Raw genomic sequence first — 7131 nt, 5'->3', positions numbered from 1 at the left:
ACTGATGTTCATGACTCAAAGCAGCCGACCCTAGGTGAGAACTGGAAGATCTCATCGCTCAGAAGTTCTGGCTCTCCTCACCATCACTGCAGGGGAATCAAAGTGCTGGTCACTGAACAGCAAACTATAGAGGGAAAAGCATGGGCTCGGCATCAAAAGACCTGGACTGGAGTTCTGGATTTTCCATTCTGTGCCCTTGGGTAAGTCCCTTAATCGTCCGAGCTTCAGAGAATTTAATAAGCCAATATGTATATATATAAATGCTTTATAACAAGAAAAATGCTTTATAACATATAAAGTACCAGGAAAATCAAAAACACTGTTACCATTATTTTTTCAGTATATTCCTCAATGAATAGTAAGATTAACAATTCTGCACAAGGGAACCTGAAGGGGAGATAGCCCCAGAACATCTGAGTAGGGGCCCACGCCAGTTCTGGAGCCCCCCAACAGGAACCCTAGTTGCAAAACTGAGGTTTGGAGAATGAGAGACTCACTGACGAATCAGATCAGGATCAAATTTGTGATCTCGTCTTTGGGCCTCTGCACAGACGTGGTACAAGTTTTCAGCTGTTTTAATGTGCTTGAAATCCCATTTTGTGTCAAATGAAAAACCACCTGAACGTTTCCTGAAGAGGGTTTTTTAGGGAGAATTCAAGCATAACATGTCTGTGGTTGAACTTCTGTCAATGCAGTCCCTTCCAAAGTTCCTTGAGAAAACCAGAAGGCAGCAATATTTCAGCAGTTGGGAGAGAAGGACGCATTACGAGATGGGACCACAGCTGCTGTGTTGTCAGGACATCCTTGGGAGGCGTGCAGACTAGCGCTCTCCGTCCGCCCTGCCCTCCGGGTCTCAAGGATTCCCTGCGCACATCAGGGCGGCGGCACCACCTCCTTGCCTCCCTTGCCTTGGGCACCGTCTTCTGTTTTGGCAACTAGTGAGCTTCTGACAGACGCCATCTGCCTATTCACTTTGAGTTTCCACGGCACTGACATCTGGGATTCAAAACTATTCAATCCACTGTCAACAGAGTCTTCTTTAAAAAAAAAAAAAAGAATTAAGGGAGGAAAAAAAAAGTCAAGAAGTAAAGGAATCCAAACACTCTCTAAAATGAAACAGAGAAACAGCATTCTTTTGGTCTTGTTTTTTAAATAGAGCTTTCCATCCCCCATGTGTTTATTCTATAATTAGAAAGTATGTTGTAGGAAGGGTGTTATGATCACCCTTGAAAAATCTTGTTTTTGTGACACTGAATTTACCATATGATATTAATTTGGGGAAAGAAAAACACAGAAGAGTAGCCACGGCACAAAGAGTTCGCAATGCAGAGCTACGGAGTTTCAGAGTCAAGAGGAAAAGCCAAAAAAATAATAATGTCTATTAATGTTTTCAGGCATGAAAGTGATGAAATTGTCTAATTTGAGTCCACATTGACTCTTGCCTAAACTATGGCAAGAGACTGAACTGATTATCCTGCTTCCCAATTTTTCCCTCCTCTGACTCAATCTCCAGAAGTCACGGTCCTGAATCACAAGTTTGAGCATGCCCTCGCTCTGGTCAGAGCCATTCAGGAGACCCTTATCACCTACAGAACTAAAGACTGCCCCAAGGTTGGTATCCCCCAACCCCTCTGGAGTCATTCTCTACAGAACTGGTACTGCCTTCCCCAGGGGCGGTGTTTGAAAATGTTTGGGGGGGGGGGTTCTTTCCAGTGATTGAACTGACATGACTGGCTTTGAGGAAGCTGGTTCTAGGGATACACACTCCCTGAGGTGGACAAAGAGCCATGCACCCCAAAATACTAATGGCGTACCCACTGAAAAACTCAGAGCTTACCTTTTTAAGTTTTCCTATTTATTTTCTACTCCTTCCTCAGTCATATCCAACACTCCAACGCCCCGGGCTGGTCCCACTCCTGACCTCAACCCCTGTGCTCACACAAGTCTCCAGTCTGAAATATCCTTCCCAGTTCACTGATCTTTACCACCCTCAATCCTTCAAAACCCAGAATAAACTATTCCTACTGTCCAATCAGCATTAACTTCTCCTACTTCTGTGGTCCCACATCACTTTGCTTATACCTCTACTTTAACATTTGTTGTATTCTGCCTTTAATTAGTGCTATTTTTATTACTCTTATCTCTACTACCAAATCATACATTCCTTGAGGACAGAAATTGCCTTATTCATCTTTATAGACCTCTAACGCTGAGCACTCACTTAGTGCTCGGTGCTTTGTAGATTTGTTGAATTTAATTGAATTAAACTCATTCTTTTTAAACAGTTTTTCTATCAAATATATGTGGGGACATTCCTCTTTTTAAAGAAAAATTCCTTTTTATTCCTTTTTCCTAAAAATTCCTTTTTTATTTATTTGAGAGAGAGAGAGAGGGCACAAAGGGATAGTGAGAGGGAGAAGCAGACTCCCAGCTGAGCAGAGAGCCCAATGCAGGGCTTGATCCCAGGACCCGAAGATCATGACCTGAGCTATAGGCAGACATTTAACTGACTGAGCCACCCAGGCACCCCTATGTGGGGACATTCTAAATTTTTGTTAAACTACTAGTGGATTTAATATTTAAGTCTTATTTTATTAGTTCTTCACGGGCAATAATCTGTATGAGTTAATTACAAAAATGGTTGGTTTCCTGCCCCTGTAACTTAGACAGGGTTAAATCCTTTCAAAAGAAATAGCCAAAAAGAGCTAGTCTTCCAAAAGTCACAAGGAAAAGGAAAATGTCATTTTTTGGTGTTACCCAGTGAGATCTTTGTGTACACATAGCTCCCCAAATGACTAAACTTTACAAATTTCACTTGACTTTAATTCAACTTTCTAAAAAAAAAAAAATTTTTTTTTTAATTTTTTTAAGTCACCTTTGGACTGGAATAAAACATGGAAAATTCCAACTCAAAGTAAGTTTTTTTTTTCCCCCTAGGAAGCTGTGAGCAAATGAAAACAAGGCTTGGCGGGAGCATTTTACCACCTCTACCATAGGATGGGCCACTGCCAGCACCATACTTGTTGATGAGACATTTGGCAAAAGGCCTGCTGCAGAAATATAGTCTGTGACTTTATTTTGCTGAGATTTCATCCGTGAAGATTTTCTTTTCCAGTTACAAAGTTCTCCCAAGAGGGACATAGCTGCTTTTTGGAAACCTGTGAAGTGTTGGCAAGTCTTGCCCTGTTTACCATGGAAACTTGTACTTGGATAGAAATACAGTGTATGACCTGGTACAAGCATAGATGGATGTTTGATGCCGCTGTTTTCTCTTCATGTTGATTTGGAAATTATAAATCATGGGACCAGATCCAATAACTGATCCTTCCAGTTCATTCGTTCATCATGGCATATGATCATACCTGCACAGACTTGAAAATACATTGGCAGATGACAGAACATACGTTACAATTAAAATTTATGGGTTTGGTTCTGATTAATCTGCATAGGGTTGCCTGCAAAGGGAGTAGACTATTGGTAAGCATGGATGATTTAATGTCTGCTTATCTGTTGTTTTTTCTTCAGGAATTCGAAAATATCATATGGCTTCGAAATTGCATTGACGGGTTTTTTTTTTTTTTCCTAATAAGAAAGAAAAAAAAGTAACTAGACCCGCCTGCAAGCAGATATTATCTGCTTTCCTCTAAATAACTGTTTAAAGCATCTGGCCCAGGATTGTGTAAGAGATTTGTTTTTACGTCTTTGGGAAATATTTAACAGTCTAGCACAGGACCTCTTCGCTTCTTGCCTGGATTACAGCAATAGTTTCTAACATGATCCCAGACCATGATTCTCATACCCCACCCTCAATCCATTTGCCACAATCTTACTGGCACCGTCATTCAAAAAAAAAGACAGATCTGATCACCCCAATCCAATGGTTAAAACCCCTGAGTGAAACAATTTAGGAGAGCTTTTAGGAGAAAGTGACAAATTAGCATGTCATGCAACATTCTATCCTAACCTTTTCTCTCACCTCACATGACTCTCCTCTGGACCACTTGTCACTTGCTCAGGAATCACTCAGTTGTGCCTCTCTATTTTGAACCAGCAGCTCCCATGCATAGAATGTCATCTCTGAATTCCCTGCCTTTCCATGGCTTGCTTCTATTCATCTTTCACCCCATGGGCCATTTTCTCTAGGAACCAACCAAAATTTTCTCCTCTAGTAAAGGTGACCTCCACAAGTGTTCCAGTAGCACTTGCACTTATCTCTAGGATGGCAGCTTGTCACAGTACCACATGGAAGTAGAACACGGAGGTTCCAAGAGACCACATTTCATCCAGAGCCTAATAAATATCCCAGTATGTAGAAGGTACTCAATAAAAATTGGCATTATCAATGAACAAAAGGATGAATGAAGGAATAACAATTTGCATTTATATTATACTTGTTTTTCTGGTTATACTTTTAGGCACTGAAAATTCTTTTTTTTTTTTTTTTTTTTTTTTTTTTTTTTTTTTTTTTTTTTTTTAAGATTTTTTATTTATTTATTTGAGAGAGAATGAGAGACAGAGAGCACGAGAGGGAAGAGGGTCAGAGGGAGAAGCAGACCCCCTGCTGAGCAGGGAGCCCGACGTGGGACTCGATCCCGGGACTCCAGGATCACGACCCGAGCCGAAGGCAGTCGCTTAACCAACTGAGCCACCCAGGCGCCCTAGGCACTGAAAATTCTTGACTAGTCCATTTTGAAAGGATCTTAATGATCAGGAATTATTTTTTCCCTTTCTACCATTCTGAGAAAACAAAGTAGATTTAAGAACCAGGTTGAACACAAGCTAAGAATTGAAGACCGCTCTTTTCATGACTAGCACAGCCATGGCTCATGGTCCCAAGAAGAATCTGAAGTGTGTTGCAGCTCCAAAGCAACGGATGCTAATAATCTGACCAGTGTGTTTGCTCCTCGTCCATCTACCAGTTCCCACAAGCTGAGAGAATGTCTTCACCTCATCATTTTCCAAGGAACACACTTAAGTATGCTCTGACAGGAGATGAAATGAAGAAGATCTGCATTCAGCAGTCTAATAAGATTGATGGCAAGGTCCAAACTGATATAACCTATCCTACTGGTTTAGTAGATGTTACTGGCATTGACAACACTGAAGAGAATTTCTATCTCATCTATGACACCAAAGTTGTCATTATTTTATACCCTAGGAAGCCAAGTACAAATTGTGCAAAGTGAGAAAGGTCTTTTAGGGCACAAAAGGAATCCCTCATCTGGTGACCCCAGATAGTCACACCAGCCATCACCCTGATCCCTCATCAAGATAAATGAAACCATTAGGTTGATTGGGAGACTGGCAAGATTACTGATTTCATCAAGTTTGACACTGGTGACCTATATATAGTGACCAGAGGTGCTAACATGGAAAGAATTGCTGCAATAATCAAGAGAGAGAGATAGCCTAGTTCTTAAAACAACAACAACAACAACAAACATTTATTTATTTATTTTAGAGAGACAGCGCGTGTGAACAGAGAGGGGAGGAGAGGGAGAGAATCTCAAGCAGACTACCCACTGAACACAGAGCCTGATGCGGGGCTCAATCTCAGAACCCTGAGACCATGACCTGAGCCTAAATCAAGAGTTGGCCACTTAAGCGACTGAGCCACCCAGGTGCTCCCCATCCTGGTTCTTTTGATGTGGTTCATGAGAAAGATGCCATAGGTGACAGCTTTGCCTCTCAGCTCTCCAACATTTTTATTTTTGGCAAAGGTAACAAACCAAGGATCTCTTCCCTCAGGAAAAGGGATCCACTTCATATTGCTGAAGGAGAGACAAGAGACTGGCAGCCAAACACAAGAGTACCTGAAATGATCTCTAGGTGATGTGAACTGAAATGTCTTTGTACTTAATTAAAGATAATATGGCACAAATAGACCCATAAATAGAGAGAACTAACTGGTGGTTGCCAAAGAGGAGGTGTGTGGGGGAGTGGGCAAAATGGGTGAAAGATATAGGCTTCCGATTATGGAATAAGTCATGGGGATGAAAGGCATAGCATAGGGAATATAGTCAATGGTATTATAATAGTGTTGTTTGTGTGACAGATGATAGCTATACTTGCTGTGAGCATAGCATAACATACAGTTGTTGAATCACTATGTTACATACCTGAAACAAATGTAACATTGTGTATCAACTATATTTCGATTTTTTTTAAAAAAGATAGTATGGCATGATTAGAAAGAAAAAAAGAATTGAAGAATGGCACAAACCATTTAAGAACTAAGTATTAGGGGCGCCTGGGTGGCTCAGTCGGTTAAGCGGCTGCCTTCGGCTCAGGTCATGATCCCAGGGTCCTGGGATCGAGCCCCACATCAGGCTCCCTGCTCAGTGGAGAGTCTGCTTCTCCCTCTCCCTCTGCCTGCCTCTCTGCCTACTTGTGCTCTCTCTCTATCTCTCTGTCAAATAAATAAATTAAAATCTTTAAAAAAAAAAAAAAGAACTAAGTATTAATGATTTATGTAGTCATCATTCAAATGATTTTGTGACCCTTTGCACTTTGTACATTACATTGACCAACACAGAACATCTAAAATAAAAATGCCAACCTTAGTTTGTGACCAATAAGCTGCCTCCATTTATCCCATAGATATTGGTAATTTTCAGGTTAAAATCATTTTAAATTCACTTGAATACAAAAGGAATTAACATAAAATTCTTTAGCAATTTTGGGGAAAAAGTATGTTATGAATTTGAACCAGTAATAGGGTTTACAAATCCTTCTCATATTTAAAACAATCTTCTTGCAGGATTTGTGACTTTTCCACTTGTTTCATTTTACTCCTACATATGTGCTGACAGTTCGAAGAACCCAATCTTTAGTTCTGGTGTCATTAAACCCAGCTCCAGTCCAGAACTTACACTTTGTGACATCTTCCACCCAGGCTCCAAGGGATAAAATCAGTGTTTAAAATCAGTCTTCTATGTAGGAAAAAAAAAATCTAGAGTGTGATCCAAAGTACAACAGACTTTCTGGCCCCCAGACCCCATCCCTCCCCACCCCCTGCCCTTACTAGTCAATGTCTGACACTGCTTTAACAAACAGAAACTACAAATTAAGATAGAATAAGACTTAAGATGTTGAAGAGATTACCCACTGACTTAAATCCACACTGCCTAG

At 40.7% G+C, this 7131-nt stretch overlaps 1 pseudogene; it reads left to right on the top strand.

Annotated features, from left to right (window-relative positions):
- The first annotated feature begins 4819 nt into the window (after positions 1-4819).
- On the top strand, positions 4820-5817 carry LOC116625124 (annotated as a pseudogene).
- The last annotated feature ends 1314 nt before the right edge of the window (positions 5818-7131 follow it).

The sequence above is a fragment of the Phoca vitulina genome, unplaced genomic scaffold, assembly GCF_004348235.1.
Source record: "Phoca vitulina isolate PV1807 unplaced genomic scaffold, GSC_HSeal_1.0 scaffold73, whole genome shotgun sequence".
NCBI lineage: Eukaryota > Metazoa > Chordata > Mammalia > Carnivora > Phocidae > Phoca > Phoca vitulina.
The sequence above is the reverse complement of the archived record's forward strand: the minus strand, read 5'-3'. Positions and strand labels throughout refer to the sequence as shown.